This window comes from Lepus europaeus, chromosome 9 (genome assembly GCF_033115175.1).
Source record: "Lepus europaeus isolate LE1 chromosome 9, mLepTim1.pri, whole genome shotgun sequence".
Lineage (NCBI taxonomy): Eukaryota > Metazoa > Chordata > Mammalia > Lagomorpha > Leporidae > Lepus > Lepus europaeus.
In genome coordinates, this window is record NC_084835.1 from 30,324,495 (window position 1) to 30,337,633 (window position 13,139).

General features: G+C 42.7%; 1 pseudogene; it reads right to left on the reverse strand.

The window, feature by feature from the left end:
• Positions 1-11,599: 11,599 nt before the first annotated feature.
• Positions 11,600-12,280, reverse strand: LOC133766501 (large ribosomal subunit protein uL30-like; annotated as a pseudogene).
• Positions 12,281-13,139: the final 859 nt, after the last annotated feature.

The following is a 13,139-nucleotide window of genomic DNA, read 5'->3' on the forward strand; positions in this document are numbered from 1 at the left end:
CAGAACGCCAAGCCAGATTCCCTCTAATTTCCTATAGCTTTTTTGCCAGTGGCTTGGGCTGCTGCAGTCTAGTCTCATCTTACTCTCCAACACTGGTGCAGAGGCTATCGGCTCTTGGAGTCCTGAGTTGGGCCAACTAGTGCAGGGGAATCATGTGCTTACCTAAATTATCATAAATTCAGCAATAGTTCACACTCATGGATCATCTAGAATAGACAGACATCCAAAAATGTTTGCCAAATAACATATTAAGAAACTAAAGGATGTGGCTGGGGCTGTGGTGTAGCAGGTAAAGCTGCCACCTGCAATACTTACATACCATATGGGCGCCAGTTCAAGTCCCACCTGCTCCACTTCCGATCCAGCTCTCTGCTATGGTCTGGGAAAGCAATGGAAAATGGCCCAAGTCCTTGGGCCCCTGCGCCCACGTGGGAGACTCGGAAGAAGCTCCTGGCTCCTGGCTTCGGATCAGCACAGCTCCCCCCATTGCGGCCAATTGGGGAATGAACCACTGGATGGAAGATCGATCTCTCTCTCTCTCTCTCTCTCTCTGCCTCTTCTCTCTCTGTGTAACTCTTTCAAATAAATAAATAAATAAATCTTTAAAAATAAATAAATAAATAAAGTATAATTTAACATTAGAGGATAATGTTAAATGTACACTTCTATAAAAACTGACACTTCTGTGTCAGGCGCTTTTTATATACACTCATTATCAACTATGAAGTAGGTGGACTAGCCCTTTTTGTCACTGTAATAGAATACCTAAGGCAGGGTAACTTCATAAAGGAATGATATTTGTTTACCTCACTATTTTGGAACCTGAAAGTCTAAATTGCATGGCACAGGCTCTGGCAAGGACCCCTTCATATGCCTCACTTCATGGTAGAGGGCAGTGGTAGAGTATGGAGAAGAGGGAAAGATCACATCACAGAACAGGAAGCCAGGAGACTGAATTCCACAATGCCTGCGGCATCGGCACCCTGGGTTCTAGTCCCGGTCAGGGCGCCGGATTCTGTCCTGGTTGCTCCTCTTCCAGTCCAGCTCTCTGCTGTGGCCTGGGAGTGCAGTGGAGGATGGCCCAGGTGCTTGGGCCCTGCACCCGCATGGGAGACCAGGATAAACACCTGGCTCCTGGCTTCGGATCGGCGTAGCACGCCGGATGCAGCGCACCGGCCATGGCAGCCATTTGGAGGGTGAACCAATGGAAAAGGAAGACCTTTCTCTCTGTCTCTCTCTTTCTCACTGTCCACTCTTCCTGTCAAAAAAAAAAAAAAAGACATGTGCTATCATCCCACTTGTATTAGCCAACAGACACTGATAATCTATTACATGTGGTACCCTTCACTGGAAAGTTCAGGCATGGCCTCAGAATCTTTTTCATACTGGCACTGCAGGCAAACCAATCAATTAAAATTGGTGATATGAAACCCAACCATTACTGATTATAGGAAAAATTCCTTTAAGCTCACCACTTGCAGAAAGCTTTCTTAATTAGTGAAATGACTGAAATACTAAAAGTTATCCAAAAATATTAAATTCTAAGTATACATAGATTAATCTCAATCTTCTATAAATAAAATTTAATGCATAATCAAGAATAATTTTTCACTAAATTGGCTAATGCTGGCTAAGCAGGCATTGATTCTTACTTTAAATGTAAATATAAAAGCATCCAGGGCCACTTCTCAGAAAAATGAGTGTCTCCAGGAACCCAAATTCTACTTTTATTGGGTCCTGGGTTTTGAATATATCAAATGTAATTCAGGATCAACAACTTATGCAAAAGAGCAGTAAACATCGTCTGATTTTAATCCAGGGAACTTTAAGGCACTGGAGGGGCTGGCGCTGTGGCATAGAGGGTGAAGCCACCACCTGCAGTGTCAGCATCCCATGTGGGCGCTGGTTTGAGTCCTGGCTGCTCCACTTCCAATCCAGCTCTCTGCTATGGCCTAGGAAAGCAGTAGAAGATGGCCCAAGTCCTTGGGCCCCTGCACCCACATGGGAGACCAGGAAGAAGCTTCTGGCTCCTGGCTTCGGATTGGTGCAGCTCCAGGCATTACAGCCATTTGGGGAGTGAACCACTGGATGGAAGACCTCTCTCTCTCTCTCTCTCTCTCTGCCTCTGCCTTGCGGCTGTAACTCTGTATTTCAAATAAATAAATAAATCTTTAAAAAATTAAAAGACATTGGAATGGGAAAAGATTTTTAAAATCAGATCCTAAAAGTACAAAAAGCAAAATTTAAAAATTGAGATTTTTATCCAACTAAAAGGTCAGCACAGTAAAGGAAACAATCAACAAACTGAGGAGTTAATAACTAGAATATATAGGGAATTCAAGCAACTCGAAAAAAAATAAATAAGAAATTCAATTTAAAAATAGATAGTAGATCTAAACAGACCCTTCTCAAAGGACCTTTCCCAAATGGCCGACAGCAACATGAAAAAGTGCTCAGTGTCATTAATCATCAGGGAAATGAAAGTCAAAACCACAATGAGATATCACTTCACTCTGGTTAGACTGGCTTTTTTTTTTTTTCACCAAAAAGATGAAAGATGACAAATACTGATGTGGATGTAGAGAAAAGGGAACCCTGCACACTGTTGGTGGGCATGCAAATTACTACAGCCATTTTGTAAAACAATACGGAGGTTCCTTAAAAACCAAAAATGGGTTTATCATACAACCTGGCTATCCCACTTCTGGGTTACATCCAAAGGAATTAAATTACACTGTCAAAGAAACATCTGCACTCCTATATTTACTGCAGCACTACTCACAATAGCAAAGAAATTGAAACAAACTAAATGTCTACCCACTAACCAGTAGATAAATAAAATGTACGTTTCCACAATGAAATAATACACAGCCATAAAAAAGATGAAATCTTGTCATTTGCAACAACATGGAGGAACCTGGAGGTCATTATATTAAACGAAATAAGCCAAGCACCGTAAGACAAGTATTGCATGATCTCACTTACGTATGGAGTGTAAAGAAAGAAGATCTCGGCCGGCGCCGCAGCTTACTAGGCTAATCCTCCGCCTTGTGGTGCCGGCACACCGGGTTCTAGTCCCAGTCAGGGCACTGATCCTGTCCCGGTTGCCCCTCTTCCAGGCCAGCTCTCTGCTGTGACCAGGGAGTGCAGTGGAGGATGGCCCAAGTCCTTGGGCCCTGCACCCCATGGGAGACCAGGATAAGCACACGGCTCCTGCCATTGGATCAGCGCGGTGCGCCGGCCGCAGCGCGCCTACCGCGGCGGCCATTGGAGGGTGAACCAACGGCAAAAGGAAGACCTTTCTCTCTGTCTCTCTCTCTCACTGTCCACTCTGCCTGTCAAAAATTAAAAAAAAAAAGAAGAAGAAGAAGATCTCAAAAAAGTTAAAAATATAATGGTGGTTATCAGAGGCTAGGGAGCAAAGATGTATGGAAGGGACGGGTACTAAGTTATAGTTAGACAGGAATAAGAAGTTCTGAAGTTCTATTCAACAGAAGATGAATTTAGAGACATTAATGTAGTGTCTATTTCCATATTAAAAACACTAGAACACAGGATTTTGAAAGTTTTCACCATATAGAAACGTTTAATATTTAAGCAGATGAATTTGTTTACCCTGACTGAACATTACTCAGTGTATAGAGGTACTGAAAACCTTACATAGGACCTGTACAAATATGTATAAGTTTTATGCATCTGTTAAAAATGTTTAATAAAAATATGGTAAATAAATAAGCCATGCAAGAAGATTACAATTTCTCTTCTCTTGTTTTATTTCTACTCATTCAAGTAACAAACACATACTGAGTGCCAGCTCTCTGCTGGCCAGTGTTCAGTGCTGGGAATTCCAACAGTGACCACGGCAGAGGCAATCTCTGTCCTCACAGAGCACTCAGTTCAGCAGGTGTTACTCATTTGTGCTCCCCTGCCCAGCAGCCATCTGCTGGGCAGTTCAGCCAGTGGCTAAAGGAGGAGGCCTACAAACCTTTTATTTTACTTGCTGTATTTATTGCTCCAAAAACTTCCTGCTGCCTCTTTGTGAACAACGTGGAGCATGTGTCAGCTAGTCTGACATATCTAAAGAAAAAAACAACCTCAACCTAAACATGATCATCATGCTTTAGGAAAGGCTGCATTGTTTAATGGAAAACCCTACTGTAATTCCTTGAAAGCATTAAACTTACTACAAATTAAAGGTAGCAGATTAGTACCCCAATGTTCAGAAATTTTGTCTACTTAATTTAAAAGAAAAAGAAAAAAATAGAGAAAAATGGAAGTATGTGTGAAACGGTGGGAAAAAAATTGGAGAAATACAGACTATGTCTTCATTCCTAAAAGTGAAAAATGAGTTTTATTATGGACTCTCCAGTGGACTTTGGCATCATCATGACATGTATATTGGAAACATCTGAATGTTCCAGCTATAAGTTGTATTCTAAATGAATACACCCCGGAATGTGACCCCTACCAAACTCTACATGGGCAGGGATTGTGTCCACCCCCAGAACCCCAGTGTAATTCCTAGCACAGAATAAGTACTTGATAAATATTTAAGGAATGAATAAATGAATAAGAAACAACTGATCAGGACACTATGGGATTGTGATTACTAGATTCTACTTTCTATATTTATCATTTCCACTTTTTCTGTGCATCTGATTTGAAATCACATTCCTCTTTCTCTAACAAGTTGCTTGTGCATAATAATTTCTCTGGGCATTACTGAGCTTAGGTGATTTCCTTCTTGATATTTTAGTGCTCAGATTTGGAAAAAAACTTTTCTGAAGCTTTGAAGAATGCTGGAATCCTGAAAATATACTTTAACATATTGGTTTAATATTTTAGGCCTATAATAAATAAAAGAACCAGTTTTCAAAATACAATCTATTCTGGAAGAAAGTAATGGAAGCAGATATTTTGACCAAAACCTGGGTTCCAGCTCCAAGGGCAGAAGGATACCATCCACATCTCTCCTAACACATTGGTCTTCAGAGTAAATGCTTCTGGGGAAGAAATTGCACAAGACTCCTTGGCCTGCTCATCCATCTGCATTCAGAGACACAAGGGAAGAACAGGGACTATGGATGGAATGATTGCATTCTGCTAAAATTCAAAAGTCAAGGGCCGGCGCCGTGGCTCACTTAGCTAATTCTCCACCTGCGGCACCGGTATCCCATATGGGTGCCAGTTCTAGTCCCGGATGCTCCTCTTCCAGTCCAGCTCTCTGCTGTGCCCCGGGAAGGCAGTGGAGGATGGCCCAAGTGCTTGGGCCCCTGCACCCACATGGGAGACCAGGAGGAAGCTCCTGGCTCCTGGCTTCGGATCCGCGCAGTTCCGGCCATTGCAGCCATTTGGGGAGTAAACCAACGGAAGGAAGTCCTTTCTCTCTCTCTCTCTCTCTCTCTCTCTCTCTCTCACTGTCTATAACTCTACCTGTCAAATAAAAAAAAAAGTCAAAAGTCTTTACTCAAAAAATGATTTATTTAGAGGTGGAGGCTTCCAGAGGTGATTAGGTCACAAGGATGGCTTTGACTCATGCCCTTATAAAAAGAGATTAGAGGGACTGGCACTGTGGCATAGCAGGAAAGCCACCACCTGCAGTGCCAGCATCCCATAAGGGTGCTGGTTTGATTCTGGCTGCTCCTCTTCAAATCCAGCTCTCTGCTCTGGCCTGGGAAGGCAGTGGAGGATGGCCCAAGTGCTTGGTCATCTGCATCCGCATGGGAGACAAAGAAGAAGATCCTGGCTCCTGGCTTCAGATCAGCACAGCTCTGATCGTTGTAGCCATTTGGGGAGTGAACCAGTGGATGGAAGATTTCTCTCTCTGTGTCTCTCTCTCTCTGCCTCTGCCTCTCTTTAACTCTGCCTTCGAAATAAAGAAATAAATCTTTTTAAAAAATCAAAGAGCTTGCTAGTTCTTTATTTACCTTATAAGGATACAAAGAGAAGTCTGCAGTCTGCAACCTAAAGGAGGGCCCTCAACAGAATCCCATCATGCAACCAATCTCATCTTGGAGTTTCAGATTCAACACTAAAACTATGAAAAATAAATTTCTGGGGTTTCTAAGCTACACAATCTGTGGTGCTTTGTCACAGCAGCCCAAATTGCCTCGGACAGGGAGTAAATAAGGATCTGAGCATTCTACCCTGATTTTCCTTTGCATATGCAGTCTTGGTAGACTATCAGTTGCAATCTCACATCACCCAGAGTTGGTCGTGTGCAATAAGCAAGACCAATTAGCATATTGTTTTCTCAGAATCTGAATTATGAGCTATAAAATGCAAGGATAGAAAGTTCAAATGCAATCATTCAAATGGTGCCTCCTGATGTTCTTAATTCCTGATCCTGGCTTCCAGGACCTGTTTGGGTTTCAATCCCTTGAGCCACTTCCTATCTTTCCATTAAAACCTGGTATTGATTTTGAGTTTTGTTTAAATTGGCCAGAATTCGCTATATTTGCTGCATGCAACCAGAAAATCCTGCTTGGATTAAAATGAAAGTCCCTACTCCTTTTTTTTTTTGACAGGCATAGTGGACAGTGAGAGAGAGAGACAGAGAGAAAGGTCTTCCTTTGCCGTTGGTTCACCCTCCAATGGCCACCGCAGCCGGTGCACCGCGCCGATCCGAAGCCAGGAGCCAGGTGCTTCTCCTGGTCTCCCATGGCGTGCAGGGCCCAAGCACTTGGGCCATCCTCCACTGCACTCCTGGGCCATAGCAGAGAGCTGGCCTGGAAGAGGGGCAACAGGGACAGAATCTGGCGCCCCGACCAGGACTAGAATCCGGTGTGCAGGCGCCGCAAGGTGGAGGATTAGCCTGTTGAGCCACAGCGCCGGCCCTACTCCTTTTAAGTTCAGGTATTCAAATTGATCTGGTAGCCTAAGTTCAAGAGAACATGTATAGAATGACTTTGCACCCAATAGCACAATAATAAACAGAGTGAGGAAGTAATGACACAGATGAAAATTCTTTTTACAGTATGGGTGGACATTTCAGAGTGGCTATGGCTACACTCGGAGCCTAGGCATGAATCCAAAGATGAGGATTCTTTCCATCCATATTTCTCACTCCACGCAAAATTTGAGTATCTCCACTTTCAAAGGGCACATCACTGAGATGTAGGAATCATTAAGGAACTATATCTTCTCATTAGATCATGCATGTGTGTCATTTGCCATAAGTAGTTGCTGGTTTAATGTTACACCAGATAGAAGACAAATTTTAAACCAAATTCAAATCATGCTTTTCTCTAGGATACAAGTCTAGTCCATATTTTGGTGTCCTTGCCCAACTCAGTGCTGGCTCTGGTCAAAGTCATGGAGATAAGGAGAAGGGGTAATGAGGCCCCCAAGAAGGATTATCATGCATACAAGTAGAGCCATGAGTGCTGACATCTGCACCAGAAGTCGGCTGAAAGAAAACTTTCTTTCTTTTTTTTTTTTTTTTTTTTTTTTTGACAGGCAGAGTTAGACAGAGAGAGAGAAACAGAGAGAAAGGTCTTCCTTCTGTTGGTTCACCCCCCAAATGGCTGCTATGGTCAGCACACCCTGCCAACCCGAAGCCAGGAGCCAGGTGCTTCTTCCTGGTCTCCCATGGGGTGCAGGGCCCAAGCACATGGGCCATCCTCCACTGCACTCCTGGGCCATAGCAGAGAGCTGGACAGGAAGAGGAACAACCGGGACTAGAACCCGGGATGCCGGCGCCGCAAGAGGAGGATTATCATAGTGAACAGCAGCGCCAGTCGAAAGAAAACTTTCAATTTAGATCCAAGAGGCAGCCAGAACCTTTTCTATGCTTCCATCCTTTCCAGTGAGAAGTTTCAGCCCACAGGAACTGGCAGTACATGATAATGTAGTAAAATATACCCCAGCCAACCAGTCCAACAGAGAGTATTCTTCCCTAAGCATAAAGCAGAGGGAGGACACACTTCTCTTTGAGGAATCACCGAGGCTTAGGTTGAGACTGAGAGTAACAACAAAAACCATCACGCTGGCATCTCAGCCCAAGCTACATCTCTTCCACCTGCAGATAAACACACAGAGGGTTGGTTGGCTTTGGCGGCAGCATGAATAAGAGTATCATACAGAGCAATCCACTCAGATGTACCTTTTTGACTGCAAGGATTCATTAGGAAATGATGCCATCCTTGTCTGTGGGTGTGACAGAAGCAGCAAATTCTGAAGCAGAAGCACCCTGAACAGTGGCTTGGGAGTCCACAAGCTACCAAGAGGCACATACTTAAATTCCAAACATGAGGTCAGAGCTCTAAAGATATGTGTTTGGTCTGGCATCCTACATCAAAGAACCAGGATGTAATCCCTGGCTCCAGTTCCTGACTCCAGCTTCCTGCTAATATAGACCTTGAGAGATAGCAGTAATGACTCAAGTGCTTGGATTCTTGCCAACCACATAAAAAACCTGGACTGAGTTCCTAGCTCCTGGCTTGGGCCTGGCCCAGCCCAGGCCATAGTGGGTTTTGAGAATGAACCCACAGATAGAAGCCCTGGCACTCTCTCTATCTCTCCCTCTCTTCTCTCTTCTCCTTCTCCCTTCTCTCTTCTTTCTTCTCTCCTTTCTCTTCCTCCATTACTCTGCATTTCAAATAAATAAGACCAGGAACACCATCCTGGTATTCCACATGGGTGGCATGGGTCCAGGTACTTGAGCCATCTTCTGCTGCCTTCGCAGGTGCATTAGCAGAGCTCTGGATTGGAAGCAGAGCAATCAATACTCACTGGTCCTCAATATGGGTGCTGGCATTGCAGACTGCAGCTTAACCCAACTGCTTCACAACATCAACCCCAGAATAAAATATCTTGACTTAGCATGTTTTATTTTAAAATTTCCCTATATGACAGACCGCTAGGACTGCAATTCTTAGGCACTGAGAGTTTTCAAAAGTTTTCCAAACTACATCCAAAGATTGCTGCTCGACTTCCCCTACAGACATTGCCCTGGTCTTATGAACTGGAAAAATAACCTACAAGAGGTAGAGAAAAGATAAGAGAGGAAGGAAGCAGAGAAAAAAAAATATCAAAGTCAACCAAACATCAAGGTTATAGAATTGAGCAGATGCTGTACTCCATTCTGTCCTGAGTCTGGTCTTTCCCTTGGCCTAGAAACCACCATGGTGGAAAGAGAATCAGTAAACATTCAGATGGGAGAGTGAACAAGATCCAAGCACTGATGAGTCACAGCTGCCCCAGGAACAAGTCTAACCTTAAAGAAAAGTATAAACTGTATCATCAGACTTCACTTTAAATCTCACATTTGCCACTGGCTGGCTCAACCTCCCTGAGCTTCAGAGTATACTGATGGAATAGGAACTATAATAGTTCCCTTGTGGTGGAATTGTTATGAGGATTGAATTAAATACGGCAAATAAAGTACTCCGCCAGGGTCTGGTACATAGCAAATGCCCATTATCATTATAATATCACTGTTGGGTTCCAATATTAGATCAGATATCTGAAAGATATCATCAACAGCCTCAGAAAAGAAGAAAGGAGAACCACAGTAGTAAGAAAATGGTCCAAATATTGGGGACATTTGAACTTAGATGTTAGGTACATGACTTGTTTTAATGATTAATTAAAAATATTTTTCATGAAGTGACCTCAGCAATATGGCAGGTCGGGCAGTTCCAAATGCCAGTCTCTCAGCAGAACATTAAAAAAATAATAATAAAGCAGCAACTCTCAGAACCAACTGGGTCAGAACTCAAGAAAATAGTCAAAGGTTTATAGCAACCAAACAGTGAATCAAGAAAAAGCAAATAAAAACCAGTGGGAAAGACCTGCCCGTACCCCACTCCCTCCTTGGCTCATGCTGAGCTTGAAGATGAGGTTTGTACTCCCAGCATGGGACCTTGGTACTCGGTTCTGGAGGAAGCAGGGCAAACCTTATTTGCTACTTACTGGGTTTATGTAATCTAACATGTCTGGGTCCAGGACTGCTGCAGGGTGCTCATCTCTGTTTTGCCCAACTTGGAACTCACTCAGGCAGAGAGTGATGGGCATTTGTCCCTGTGAAATACCACAAACAAAAAACTCATCACAGACTAGGGCAGAAAATGACGGTTGGTATATGCAACTGCCTAAAGCCAGGGAAGAAAGGTGGGAAGAAAGTTTCTTTGGGAGGCAGGCACTGTGGCGTAGTGGGTAAAGCCGCCACCTGCAGTGCCGGCATCCCATATGGGTGCCAATTCAAGTCCTAGCTGTTCCACTTCTGATCCAGCTCTCTGTTATGGCCTGGGCAAGCAGTAGAAGATGATCCAAGTCCTTGGGTCCCTACACCCTCTTGGGAGACCTGGAGGAGGCTCTTGGCTCCGGCTTTGGATCAGCTCTGCCAATGAATCCACTGGGAATGAACCAGCGAATGGAAGACCTCTCTCTCTCTCTCTCCCTCTCTCTGCCTCTCCTTCTCTCTCTGTGTAACTCTTTCAAATAAATAAAATAAATCTTTTTTTTTTAAAAGAAAGTTTCTTTGGGAAATTAGGGCATTCAAAATGGCCTGCACACACTGGAAAATTATAAAGGCACATGAGTGCTAAGGGCAGAACACAGGAGAAGACAGTATATTTTAACCTTTGGTTGATCTCTAGGCTGAGTGCAAGTGGGAAATGAAAGCTAAGACAGAGTTGCAAAAGGCCTATGTGTTGAAGGAGTGCAGGGCAAACTGCAAAGGCTGAGAGTTTTGTGTGTTTATTTGTTGCTTTTTGGTTTTGGTTTTTCTTTATTTTTCTTTGCCTTTTTTAAAAGTTCCTGTTGTTCTAAGAAGTGTCTGTCAAAATGTTACGTGAATAAAAGCTAAAGAAACAGAAACTTCAGTTAGCATACAGTAAAAGGAACACAGTTTCTGTTAAAATCGTATACAATAGTCATTAAACAAACGTGTGATTACAGTCTTTTACATCAAGAGCAGCTGGGGATGCCACTGTGGGGCAGCAAGTTAAGCTGCATCCTGCAATGCCAGCATCCCATATGAGGGCCAGTTCGAGTCCTAGCTGCTCCACTTCCAATTCACTAATGAACCTAGGAAAGCAGCAGATGATGGCCCAAGTGCTTGGGCCCCTGCCACCCACATGGGAGACCAGAATGGAGTTTTTGGCTCCTGGTTTCAGCCTGACCTCATTCCCAACTGTTATGGCCATTTGGGGGAATGAAGAAGCAGATGAAAGATATTCTGTGTGTGTATGTCTGTCTGTCTCTCTCTCTCTCTCTCTCTCTACCTTTCAAATAAATAAACAAATTTTTAGAAAAAGAAATCAAAAGCAATAAATCCTAGGAAAGAGAGAGAATATGATTTCTAGAGTTACCATAATATAATATTCAAATATCCAGTTTTAAACAAAATGGCGCAAGGCATACAGAGAAAGAGTAAATGGTCCATTCAAAGAAAAAAGGTAATAGACAGAAACTATCCTCACAGAAACCTAGACATTGGGCTATTGGACACAGGCACTAAATCAACTATACCTAACAGACATACGCAGACTATTCTACTAAACAATGACAGATTAATTATTCTTTTTTTTTTTCAGTTTGAATGTAGTCACTGTTTATTACCTGACTAGATTACAAAAATAACACAGTAAACACTTTAGTTCATCCCTCTAACAAGCTATTTGATCTGGTCTTCCCTGTTGCCAGCATCTACACCCTCTACAAAATGAGTGGTCTTTTTCTTCATCCCACCTCATGGAGAAGATAATTTGAAGAGCCACAGGAAGTTATTTGCTTCCTTGTAATGTTTCCCAACAGTATAGACCTCATAAATCAGATCCTTTATGCAAATGACACTACACTGACTAAGAGAATAGGCAATGAGAGTGTTATCTGTCATGGCAAGTCCCTTCTTACTGATTTTGCTATAGCCAGACCCGAAAATTAGCTCATATAGTGACTTCATATTTGGGTACCACCGTGAATAAATGGTTCTACAATTCTCAGCAAGTTAATCAAAGTCTTGTTGAGTTTAACAAAGGTGCCATTGATGATCTGGCAGAGGCAAAGAAGCTGTAACACTTTGCAGACTTCAGGGCTCACACCATTGATACCCCTGACACTGATGACAAATGCCAATTTGGGTTCTGCAGGTAAATACAAGTTGCCAGATTTTCTTGCCATTTTCATCATCTGCATTTCAGTTTTGTACATCTGCCTATATTCCTTGTGACAGTCCTGCCTTTCAAAGCATATTTTGGGCAAACTTCATTCTCAAGTGCTTGAAGATCAGCTCTGTGAAATTCCTCCCCACTTTCTTAAAGGTTTCTGGCACAGCAGGAATGTTCTCTTCAGCACCCACCAAGACTCCTACATATTATTCTTGAATGCATATGGAAGATTCTCCAGACTAAACCATATGTTAGGCCACAAGAAGAGTTTTACTAAATTTTTTAATCTTTAAAAAATTAAAAATCAACAACAGAGGGAAAATTAAAATTCACTAATATGTAGAAATAAAACAGCATACTCTTAAATAAACATTCATCAAAGAATAAATCAAAGAGTAAAATTAGAAAACAGTTCAGACAAATGAAAACAAAAGCACAAAGTTCCAAAATTTTTGAGCTGCAGTCAAGGCATTACTCAGAGGAAAATTTATAGCAGTAAATGCTTACTTTTAAAAAGGAGAAAAATCTGAGGCTGAGGCTGTGGCAGGTTAAGCCTCTGCATGCAGAACCAGCATCCCATGTAGGCACTGGTTTGTATCCCGACTGCTCCTATTCCAATCCAGCTCCTACTAGTGGCCTGGGGAAGCAGTGGAAGATGGTCCAAGTGCTTGGGCCCCTGAGCCCAAGTGAGGGACCTGGAAGAAGCTCCTGGCTCCTGGATTTGGCCTGACCCATCCCTGGCCATTGAGGCCTTTTGGGGAGTGAACCAGCAGATGGAAGATATCTCTCTCTCTCTCTCTTCCTCTCTCTCTTTCTATCTCTTGCTCCCTTTCTCGCTGTAACTCTGGTGTTCAAATAAATAAATACATCTTTTAAAAATTGAAAAAGAAAGTAATTAAACTGTCTGTACTCATAGATTACATGATGTCATACATTAAAAAAATCCCCAAAAATCCACCAAGAAAGGCTGAGAGACCTAATAAATCAATTCAGTAAAGTCACAGGATATAAAGTCAATGCAAAAAA